We start from the raw sequence: 12,398 nt of genomic DNA on the forward strand, positions 1-12,398 counted from the left end.
AGGGCCTATACAAGCCTAGCCAAAAAGGTACCCTGGCTTTCGCCACCCAAGAAAATGATTTTCCTGTACCCCTGTCGATCAGAGACACAGAGGTGATCCCTGGGGTGAATTTCCTATTTCCCATCCAATCATCAAGATTTTTCTTAGAGTGCTAATGAGGAGCTTTGTTTGATATAGATAGGTGGTTTGTTCCAGAGTATGGAAAGTCTCTGGGACAGAAATCTGTCCCTCCAGCATGTTCCATTTATTGTGATGACAAGGTGTAGGTCCCTTGAGCGTGTAGCTCGGAAGGATTGGGATTTCTTTAAGTGGAGCATGTCCGACAACTCTGGGTTTGACATAGCTTTGTATGTTAGGCAGAGATCACCTCTGAGTAGGCGATACGCAAAGGAGTAAAGCTGGAGTTTTTTGAGACCGTCTGCATAGGGCATCTGTTTGAGGCCGGTAATCCTCTTTGTGAGGTATTTCTGCGGCCTTTCCAGTTGTTGTAGATGTCTTGTGAGGTACATACCAAAAGGGGCGTTGTACTCTACAATGGGTCTAATGAGTGATGAGTAGAGGGGAACAGTGACCTTTTTTTTTTCCTGTATTTGAAACCTTTTGTGATGAGGTGTGCCACGTAGAAGGATTTCCTGACTACTGTGACAATGTGATTATCAAAGGCGAGACTACTGTTCACCTTTGTCCCAAGGTCTCTTATCACAGTTTACTTTACTTTCAGTGTTAAGTAGACTACCACCTATGCGGTAGCTCATGGGTACAGAATGTTTACCAAAGGGGATGACAGTGCACTGTTTGGCATTAAGCTTGAGGCCATGGGTTTGACACCAGGCATCTGTCTCAGTGAGGCCCTTTTGTAGGATGTCCACATCGTTAGGAGTTTCAATTATGGCTCCTAGTTTGCATTCATCTGCAAACTTCATTAGCCAAAGACCTTCTGTGTTAGCCTGTACTTCAGAAAAGTAGATGCCAAGCAGGAGAAGACCAAGGACTGAACCCTGTGGTACTCCACTTGTTACTGGTCTGAAGTCGGATTTGGAATCTATTTTCACAGTGTGGGTTCTGTCAGTGAGCCAGTTGGAACCCATCTTGTGACATAGGGATTTATACTTAGTTTAGTGAGTTTATCTATAATTCCAGAGTGGGAAATGGTGTCAAAAGCCTTGGCGAGATCTAGATAGGCTGTGTGAACCACCTTACCCTCGTCTACGGCTTTGGTGACTGCTTCAAAGAAGTTAGTCAGGTTTAGGAGACATGACCTGCCTTTTACAAACCCAAACTGGGTGGGGTCCAGAGTTTGGAGTTTTCCAATGTCTTTGTTTATAAGTTCCATGATGATACGTTTCATGGCCTTGTAGACCAGGCTCGTTAGGCTAATGGGGCGGTAGTTCTTGGGGTCCATGGTGGCTCCCCCTGTATGGAGTGGGATAACCATCGCTGTGCGCCATTCAGTGGGCACAAAGCCTGAGGTGAGGCTATGACTGAATATGGTGCTTAGGCGGAGTGCCAGTTCATTCTGTAGTTCATGTAGAACGCAGCCTGAGATGTTGTCAGCTCCCATGGATGCTGTGTTCTTGGCTTTGGAGAGGGTGGTTTTTACCTGTGCAACCGTGATTACAAGAACTTTGCATTCTTCCACTACGGAGATGGACCCTTTATGGGGTGAGGGGGGGGAAGTAAAGTTAGCACTGAACCTATCTGCCAGGATGTTGGCAATATCTGTTGGTTCTGTATATTTAGTGCCATTGTGCTGTAACTCAGAGCAGATCTGAGTGTTGCCATTGAGATTCTTGCCATAGCTATAGGATGCTTTGTGGTTGTCTTTAGAATCAGTGACAATTTTGTTTTCATAACTAGCTTTGAAGGATTTTATGAGGGATCTCAGCTAATTACTGAGGCTGACCAGGGAGATGTTCTTCGTGTTTCACTGTTGCATTCATCACATTTGGGTTATCTGTTTGCAGTAGCCCTCAGTCGGCCTGATTATCAAAGTCTTGGGTCCTGCGTCGGTTGCTGTCTCATCTTCCATAACGTCAGGTAGTCAGGGTTATAAAGCATGCAGCCGACACCATTACATCAATCTTTCTTGCTGTGTGGTGCCCAAAGCAGAAGCAGTTCGCAAGTGCCGGTCGGCAGACTCCTGAAATTTTATTTTTCGAGTTTCAGAACCGAAGTCTTCAACTAAAGCTAAGTACCATGTCGGGGAAACTTTTTCTTGCTCTAAACCGATGTCAGAAAAAGTCAATAATTGTATTTCTTGTGGAAAGCAAATACCTCATAAAGATTTTCATTCGTACTTTATTCCTTGCCTAGGCCTTGACCATGACATACCTTGCTGTCGGTTTTGTGCCTTATTTAAGCAACGAACTATTTGTCGTCTGCATATTTACGCTTCTAAATATTCTGGTACTCGGTTCAATTATCCAGATATGTCTTCAGTAAGCCATCAGACTACCGACATTCCGAAAAAAATGCAAAGATAAAGACAGAGACAGGCCGCCTAGGTCCAAAGCTGCTGACGACGACACTTCTCCTAAGCCAGTCGCCAGTTCACTGGTACTCAGTGAGGCGCTTTCGCAGCCCCTGATACCTGCTACTTCAGATTCGCAGGCCTCTACTGAGACCCATTCGGAGTCCGGTATGCCGCGAGATGCTTCAACTGTGGAACCTGCGGATATCTCTACCTTGGATGGGTCCGGAGCCGCTGTGCAGGCACCGGCTTCTGAGGGTGTATTCAGGCCTATTGACTTGCATATTAAACTGATGCCATCTTCTTCTTCAAGGCCTAAAACTCAAACCATGCCTAGAAAACTGAAGCCCAGACCTCATGGTCAGGCCTCTATGCCTAAAAAACAAATGATAAGAATGGCTGAAGACCTTGTTACTTTAATCAAGGGAAGCCGACCTTCCCCTTCTAAGAGATCTTGGACTGAATTTGCTTATGATACTTCTAACCAGGATTCTGAAATTTCTGTTTCCTTTGATGACCAGCATTTACCCTTATCTACCTATGAGGATTCTGATGCAGAGGACTCTATTCCCTCTGCCCCCCCAGAGGATTTCTCTTTTGGTGAAACCTTGCATACTCTTAGGGAGCATTTTCGCTGGGAAAGCCAGGATTACTCTGATTCTAAAAAGAGGCTTAGGGATTTCTTACTCCTCCCCCAACACAGGCCTTTAGCTTTCCCCCTGTACTAGACATTGTTGTTGATGCCTTTTCAGAATCTAGCTCAGCCCCTGACTCTTTACCACCTGCTCCCAGAAAGCCTGATAGATATTACAGGGTTTCTGACTCTCACAAGTTCCTTTTTAAAAATCCTACTGCGGCTACTGAGACCATTTCACAGAGACCCAAGGGCATTAAGGCTACTACTGCCAGAAATCCTACCCCCTCTGATAGAGGCTCCAGGGCGCTGGATAGATGGGGTAAGAAGGTATACACTTATGCAACCTTGGCCATTAAGGCCTTAAACTGCCAGTTTCATATGTTAAAGTATCAGCAACATATTACTGGATTGCTTAAACAGAAAATGATGTTGATTCCTGACTGTGCTGAAAATAAGGATGTACAGGATTTAATGCATTCTGCTGAACAGGTTGGAAAACATACTTTACAATGTGGTTTTGATTCACTAGAGGCATCTTGCAGGGCTGCTGTCACTGGGTCTGTACTTGGAATGCATGCTTGGCTTAAGGAGTAATCTTTGTCAGATCATGTTAAAGCTAAATTGCTGGATGCTCCCTTAAATCAGGACCGCCTGTTTGGCAACAAAGCAGACAAAGTTCTTAAAAAGATGGAAGAAAAAGCTAAATCTATGCAAACTGTTAAATATTTCCTACAAGTACAACCTCCAAGATTTAGTAGGCATTGGCCCTGTAAGAATTGGTCCTTTCCTGCCTCTTCCAGGCCTTCTCAGTCAAAACCCAGAACCAGCAGAACACCCAGGCTTCAGTCCCAGGGTACGCACAGGACTAAGCAGTGGGGGCTCCCACTTCCAAATCAGGGAGTAGTAAGACTCCCCCCCTATGGTAAGCTGTCTCAATGATTTAACTTTAAAACTTCCAAGCACTTCTCTACTGACTGCTCCTTTAGGGGGAAAGATTGCTCTGCAGGCCAAAAACTGGGAACTCATTACCCAGGACAAATGGGTTTTAAATATAGTTTCCCAAGGATACAGATTTCACTTCCACACATTACCAACCCCAAACGGTTGGCCAGATCTACCCCCAAATCAGTGGGCAGAGGCTCAAAAGCTAGTACTCTCTCTTAAGCATAAAGGCTATTCAGACTGTACCAGAAGAGGAAAAGGGACAAGGTTTCTGCTCAAGACTTTTGCTGGTACCCAGAAAAGACAACTCATGGCGTCCTATCCTGGACCTTTCTATTTAAACACCTTTTTGGTAATTCCAAAATTCAAGATGCTAACTCTTCACCATTTGCTTCCTATACTAGGCAAAGATGCCTGGTTGGCAACACTGGATTTAAAGGAAGCCTACCTGCACATCCCAATCACGGAATCTTGCAGAAGATAACTACGCTTCAAAGCAGGCTACATGCACTATCAGTTCTCTGCACTGCCCTTTGGCTTACCTACTGCACCCAGGGTATTCACAAAGTGCCTAGCTCCAGTCATTGCATTTTGCAGGCAAAGAAATATTCAAATATACCCATACCTGGACGATTGTCTAATTCAGGCAGAATGCCAGGACATACTTTTGACATGTTGATAAACAAATGGGAGAGCCCAGATATAGACCTGTTTGCCTCCCCCCAGAACTACCAATTGGACGATATCTGCACAAGAACTCCCCACCAACAAGCTTGGAAAGTGAATGCTCTATCCTTCAGCTGGAAAAATCAATCAGTTTATGCCTTTCCTCCTCTGCCTCTCCTGTCCAAAGTACTATTAAGATCAAACAGGACAAACCGAAGATGATACTGATTGCACCAGACTGGCCACGCCAACACTGGTAACCCCCTCTTGCGCAGTGCGTCACTGCTGGCTCCATGGCACCTACCTCAGACCCCTACCCTGCTGTCACAGCAGGAGATCCAGATTCTGCACCCTCAGCTTCAAACCCTGAACCTGGCAGCCTGGCTAATTACTTAATCTCTCTGTTACCATCCCTAAGTAAACAAGTGTTGGATGTCATTTTGGATGTAAGGAGGCCTAGTACTAGAAAATCTTATGCTGAAAAATGGAAAAGATTCTGTGCCTGTAACCAAACTCAAGGGATGCACACAGCAGCGCCCAACTTACCTCAGATTCTTCAATACAACTGAGATGCTTCACAAGGGCCTTTCTTTTTCCTCCATCAAAATTCACCCCTCAGCCATTTCAGCTCATTACAACACAGACCCACCCCTCTTCTCTCATCCACTGCCAAGTAGTTCCTCAGAGGGGTCAAAAACTTAAGACCACCCAGGAGAGCCCCAACTCTAGCCTTGGATTTTAACTTTGTATTTGAAAAACTCACTCTTCTTCCTTTTGAGCCAGCTGCAAGTGCAGAGTTAAAATTCCTTTCTTGGAAAACAGCCTTCCTTTTAGCAATCACTTCAGCAAGAAGGGTATCTGCATTACAGGCCCTTATGGCAGTGGAACCTTTCATCATCTTTCATGCGGACAGGGTGTCCCTCAGGACCAATCCCTCCTTCATGCCCAAGGTGGTATCCAGTGTGGCTATTAATCAGTCCATTAATTTGCCAACCTTAATTTCTAATCCACAGAACAAAAGGGAACACATACTGCACTCCTTAGATGTGCATAGACAACTTAGATTTTACTTGGACAGGACTGAACCTCAAAGGAAATCTGAACAACTGCTGGTGGCATTTGCTGCAGGGGCAGAGGGGAAGGCTATTTCAAAGCAAATCATTTCTAAATGGATAGGCCATTGCATTTATTTCTGCTGTAAGCACCATGGAAAACCAATCCCACAGGGGATTAGACCCCATTCAACCAGGGCTGCATCTACCTCTGCAGCCTTTTTCAGAGGTGTCCCTACCAGGGACATCCTAGAAGCTGCTACCTGGAGTTCTGTACATACTTTCACCAATCATTACCATTTGCCAATTTTCTCTTAAATCCAGAGCTATCTTGGCCACTGCAGTCTTGCAGGACCTTATAGCTGGTCATAATGCTATCTAAATTCCTCCTCCCATCCTTAGCTTTGGGAGTCTACCCAAATGTGATGACTGCAACAGTGAAACACGAAGAACATAGTACAGTTGTGTACACTTACCATAAATGTCGATGTTTGAGTGTATTCACTGTTGCAGTCCTGGTTACCGTGACTTCTTTTGGCTATACCTCTACTCTCCTTTACTATGCTTAAAAGCTTTTTGGTATATTTGCTTTTTTGTTGGAGGTATACCCTTATGTTTAATTGCTTCCCATTAGGGGGCACCTGACATGTGGGGCAAGAAAAACTGATGTAATGGCATCGGCTGCATGCTTTATACCCCTGACTACCTGACATCACGGAAGATGAGACAGCATCTGATGGAGGACCCAAGACTTGGATAATCAGGCCAACTGAGGGCTACTGCAAGCATATAACCCAAATGTGATGACTGCAACAGTGAATACACTTGAACATCTACATTTATGGTAAGTGTACACAACTGTACTTTCTTCCAGTCATGGGATTTTACTCTTTTTTTGCAACAGTTTTTCTTCTGTTGTAGAGTATGTTTATGGCAGGGTACCACCAGATTAGCTTCCTTTTTTGGAGGATAGCATCTTAGTTCTGTTTGGGATAGCATGATCCATGCACTTGTGTAAGTGCTTATAAAGTGCATTTGGTAGGATTCTGCAGTCGTACCTCTATTGTTCGTGTGCATGGGTGTCGTGAAGTTTGCCACTTCTGTCTTAAGAAGCGTGAAGTTGGCTTTGAAGAAATTTTTTACGGTAGTTTCCCAAATGGGGGTGGGGGAGGGATGTGGATGTCTAGGCTGATTAGCTAGTGGTTGTATCTAACCAACGAGGAATTGACCTCTGGTGTGGAACACCGGTTGCCCATGTTGGTAATGACCAGGTCTAGGATATTGCTGTCCCTGGTGGGGGTGTGGATAAGTTGATCCAAGGTGTTGGAATTTATGAATTTCAGAAAACGTTGAGCAAAAGAGTTGGTACATGAGTAGTTTTCCGAGTTAATAGTGGAGTAGTTGAAATTGCCCATTATTAGGGTGTTTGGTAGTACCCTAATATTTTCCAGTGTATCAAGAAATGAGGAGTGAGAATCCTGGGGCATGGTGGGGGATCTGCAGCAAGTTACAGTTTGGATTGCGGTCTTGCCCAGAGTTAGTTGCACTTGGATAATCTCGGATGCATTATGCTGAGCAACTAGCCTGGAGGTGTGGATATCTTAATGAATATGGACACTCCTCCACCTTTAGTGTTTCGGTCCAGGTTAGGTGGCCGAAAGGTGTGGTATGAATTATAGCCTGGTAATGCAGGGGTGCTCTCTGAAGCCTTGAACCAGGTCTCTGTCACTGCACAGATGTCGATGTTCTCCATTTTAAGGAGTGCTTCGCGTCAATGTATTTTGAAGTTTTAGACTTCTAGCATTCTGCCCTCAGATTTTGGTTGCTTGTACCTGTTATGGTGGTTAATTTATTTGAACCTTGCCTAAAAAAGGCACTATAGGGATGGCAAGAGCCTTAGCCAGTATCCAGAATCCCAAGAGCGACAGGTTCAGGCCGTCTCTGGCAAAGCATCATGGTCTGTCGACCATGTCATCCCAGGCAGACAGATACTGGATCCCCTTAGAATGACACCAGAAGCTTAGTCAATTGTTGAAGTCAGTCGTTTTGTCCTTGTACTGTGGTATCATTCTGGGTGATGGCAGGATGCTACTCAGAGCTAGGGTCATACCTGCCTGGGCTACGAGATCCGAGAGCTCCTCCATGTCTCTTTTTATGTAGTCCAGGGAGGTACGTCTCGGGTCATTCACACCAACATGGACAATGACAGAGTCATATTTGTACTTGTTGCGGAGTGACCTGAGTGCGTGCGTTATGTGGCGGATCCTGGCACCTGACAGGCAGCTGACAGTAACCTTCTCCTTGTTTAGCCTGGTGAGTGGAACATCAGTGTGCCTGACTATAGAGTCACCTATGACTACAGTGTTGGGTGCGTTGTTGTGCCTTATGGGCTGTGGTTGAGTGGCACACTGAGTTTGTGGGCTGTGTGTCATTTGGGTTGTGTTGGCGTGGTGGAGGTTGCATGTGTTTCTGCTTTGGATGCGTCTGTTGCTTGAACAGATTTTTTATTGAGAGACTTCGCGAATGTAGGTGTGTTTTGTGTTATGTGTGTGTTTTGGTGGTCTAGATTTTGAGGGACTATATGATGAGTGTGGTGTGGTGCAAGTGTTTACCTTCTCCTCTTGACTGTCTAGACCAGTCTTGGGTGAAGAGAGCTTTGCTTTCAGTTTGGCTATATAAGTGCATCTCTCACAGGTTGTAGTGTTGGGATGTAAGAGGAGAAGGTTATCTGTGTACATGGGGCAATTGCTGCATTGCCCCAGGATGCCCAGATTCATCAGGTAGACAGGAGAAAACACCGGGAGCTGACCCTTAGACATGCCTGGATAGGTGCTTATTTATTAAGTACTAAAAACTGTTTTCCTCTAGACAAGTGAGGAAAGTGAGTGCTGTAGTAATTTGTAGCTTATTTAGTGCTTATAACGAGTTCTGAACAAGTGCTGAGCTCAAAGAAACAGATTTGAGTGCTGAAACTAAAACAACTGGCTAGTTCTAAGGGAAATTTGAAGAGCAGACTTTATGGCGTCGGGAATACTTTAATCCTAGCCAAGCGGCGATGCATAAAGTATATTTTTTTTCTTCTTTTTTTAATATAACAGTAGCAAATGAGCAAATAGATTTAAACAATTTAACTAATAAAAAGCTAAAAACTGAGCCCCATTCTAGCAGTCTTCGATCAGACAAGTTCTAACTGCCCACTCTTGCCACTAGGGTGCAGGGAACCTTCTCCAAATAAAGATGGTCTGGATTAGTGCTCAAGTTATACAAACAAAGCTAGATTCAGCAGGTCTGAATTTAGTCTATGCTACAGCAAACAAGGCGTACCAATTTCAGAAAGAAACGGTTCAAATAAGCAGGCACAATAAGCCTTTAACCAGAAACTCCCAGCTCAGAAGGGCAGAATCTGCCCTATCCTCCTATAAGTGTGCCGACCACATCTTCTTAATGTAAAACAACTGGTTTGAAGCCCAAGTGTTTCAACCAAAGGCTTTAGTTTGCTTTGGAGGAATTCACAAGAAGTCTTATTTGCATGTTTAAGCTGAGGAGGGATTGTTTCCAGTTTAAGGCATGCTCCTTCTTACTTCTGGACAACAATTTCTTCCTCTTATTGTAAAGCCTGTTAATGGTAGTTGTCCACCATGAAGGTGTGCTTTTCTTGGAAGAGCTTGTTTTGATCCTATCCGGTATGGCCGCATCAGTGCAGTTTTACAGGTGTTTGGAAAAGAAAATGCATTTGTGTAGAACTTGTGTGGCTTAGTTGCCAGTTATGTCTGAAGGGGGGAGGTGCAGTGAAGCTATTTTAAACCATCCCTTAGAAGGATATAATCTGCTTTGGAGAGGTTTTTTAGTTTAGTTGCTGCTGGTGGGGGTGGGGTGGGGGTGTTCTGGTGAGAGTTGCTTCAAATGACACTAACTTGTGGTCAGATATGACAAGGGAAGACCTCACAGTGGGGTTGCTACAGTGGTCTCCCATAATAGTAAGTACCAGATCCAAGATGTTGGTGCCCGCCAGCTGGTCCAGGGCATTGAAGTTAATGAACTCTGGTAACCTTTGGCCAACTGAGTTTGAGCAAGAGTAATTTACCCAGCCAATGGATAGGCAATTAAAATCTCCCAAAACCATGGTGTTCGTATGCATCTTGACGGATTCCAGTAGATCCAAGTATTCAGATTGGGTGTCTTGATTCATGGAGGGGTCTAGAGCTGGCAATGACTTGAATAGGTGTCCTACCAACAGTTGTATCTGAAGTGTCTCCAGGGAATCATACTGTTTAACCAGTCTGGAGGTGTATTTACCTTTAATGAATATCGATACACCACCTCCTTTCGTTTTCACACCTTCTGTTTGTGGTCTGAACGTGTGGTAGGAGGTGCAACCTGGTATGGCTGGGTTGTCTCCAGTGCCTTGAACCAGGTCTCCCTGACTGCACAGATGTCATTGTCTTCCAGTGAGTTCCATTTCACGCTAAGACTGCTTGCGTTTAGCAGCATAACTTTGAGATTGTTTCTTGTTGAAATTTTTACATAGGGAATTTTATCCTCATGACATTGCCTTAAAAAGGCACTATAGGGCAGCAAGAGCTTTTGCCAATAGCCAAAATCACAGTGGTGACTTGATGAAGACCATCTCTGGCAAAGCATTGTGGTCAGTCAGTCATGTCATCCTAGGCTGACAGAAACTGGATCCCTTAGAATGACGTCAGAAACAAAGTCAATTATTGAAGTCAATGATTTTCTTTTTATACTTTGGCATCATCCTAGGCGTGGGTAATATGCTGCTCAAGGCTAGGGACATACCTGCCTGTGACATATAATCAGAGAGGTCAATCATGTCTCTCTTCATGTAGTCTGGGGAGGTACTTATTTTATTCACACCAACATGTACTTTAACTGAATCATAACGGTACTTGTTGAGAGGCTTGAGTGTCTGTATGATCTGATGAATCTTGGCACCAGAAAGACAGCTGAGTGTGACTTTCTCCTTGTTCAGCCTGGTGAGGGGGACGTCTGTGTGACTTACTGTAGAGTCTCCTATGACTAAGACATTTGAAGTGGATGTGCGTTACCTTATGGGTTTGATGATGAGACACTTGTGCTTGTGTCATTATTTGTATTGTGTGTTTTGGGTGTTAATGGTTTAGTATGTATGTGTTTTGGAGGTCTCTGACATTTAGGTAGATTTTTTTTGTGAGTACCTCTGCATATGTTGGTCACTGTGCATACTGTGTGTCATAAGTAGGAGTTGTGGTAGGTGGGCTGACATCCTGCTCTGTATTGCTATCTATTGTGTGCAACAACTGTGATTCCAGATTTATGATGTTAGGAGCACCTCTCACAAATGGTATAGGAATGACTTAGAAGTAGGGGGTTGTCAATGTACATGAGACATTTGGTACACTGCCTCAGTAGACCCATGTCAACCAGGCTGGTAGGAGAAAAGGAGGGAACCTTGACAATTCATGGCCCTAGGAATAATCTTGGTCTGACTGTAACCGTTGAGGAAGCAGTACAGCAGGGACAGGTATTAGTAGGTTTAGGAGTGAAGAGCTCTGGTTTAGGTAATAATTGCCAGGTTAGAGAGCAGACGTTTGTAACTGGCAATCCCTCTGCGCAGTAGCGCGCAATGAGCAAACAGGCTCAAACAAGCATAAACCAGTTCAAACAGAGGCTTATTTAAAGCAGAAAAACAGGAAACAGCCAAAGTTCAAAGTATCCGATCAGAATGCCACGAACAGAACCCTGCAACAGTAACTCTAGCTCGATCAGTCCAAACTGTACCTTTTTCTCAGAAGGGCACAGGGGGCCTCTCTAGACAAGATTTACTGTTTTACAAGCTCCAAAAGTCACAGAGTACTAGATTCAGCAAAAAACCTGAACCTAGCCAATGCTAGTGTTTTTCAAGTGCAACAAACAAGTAAAATGAAGAAAAGAAGCAGATGAACAGTAATTACAGTTGTAAGAGGAATTCAGTTAGCAGATGATCTAAAAAATGCAGTAAAATGCAGTTACACAGTTTAAACAAACAGATATGCAGCAAATAATGTTTTAGTTAATAGAAAGTGCAGAAAACAGTTGAAAGCTGCCTATTAAAATTGTTATTGAAAAGTCACTTGCTAAACTGATCATGACTGGAAGCTTGTCTTTAGCTCATGGGGAGGTTCTTTGCATTATGGGTTTGAGGCCACCATCTGCAAAATATTTTTAGGCACTGTTTTATCTCACCAGCAGATACTAACTATAAATAGAATGGTTCTGGAGATTTGTTAGAATCCAGCAAAAATGTCTAATGCCAGTTGCTGTTCTGGTTTTAGGCTGAATAAAGGTGCTGTGTCTTTTTCTGTACTTTTGACAAGACCTTCCCTTGTTTTATTACCAGCACCCTTTTCAGCACTGGTCCCAAGGTTAGAGTTCATCCACCAGATGGATGTTAACAAGTTTGTCAGCACTGGCCGTGATCTTAATTTTGAGGCCACAGCATTTTCGTCAACTTCTATAATATCAGTGCTTCCTTATCAATGGCCTCAGTGTCAGTGTTGTTAATGTCAATGGTCCTTGGTCGTGGGGTGAGAAGTCAGGCCATGACGGTTGTTTGATGCCTGTGTTATTGGCACGAGTGCTGATTTTGATGGGG

At 44.1% G+C, this 12,398-nt stretch overlaps 1 protein-coding gene across 4 annotated transcripts in view; it reads left to right on the forward strand.

The window, feature by feature from the left end:
* UBXN2A (UBX domain protein 2A) overlaps window positions 1–12,398 on the forward strand; it is a 905,003-nt gene that overhangs the window by 866,960 nt on the left and 25,645 nt on the right. The window lies entirely within an intron of this gene.

The sequence above is a fragment of the Protopterus annectens genome, chromosome 2.part1 (genome assembly GCF_019279795.1).
Source record: "Protopterus annectens isolate FY-2018-M chromosome 2.part1, PAN1.0, whole genome shotgun sequence".
Lineage (NCBI taxonomy): Eukaryota > Metazoa > Chordata > Ceratodontiformes > Protopteridae > Protopterus > Protopterus annectens.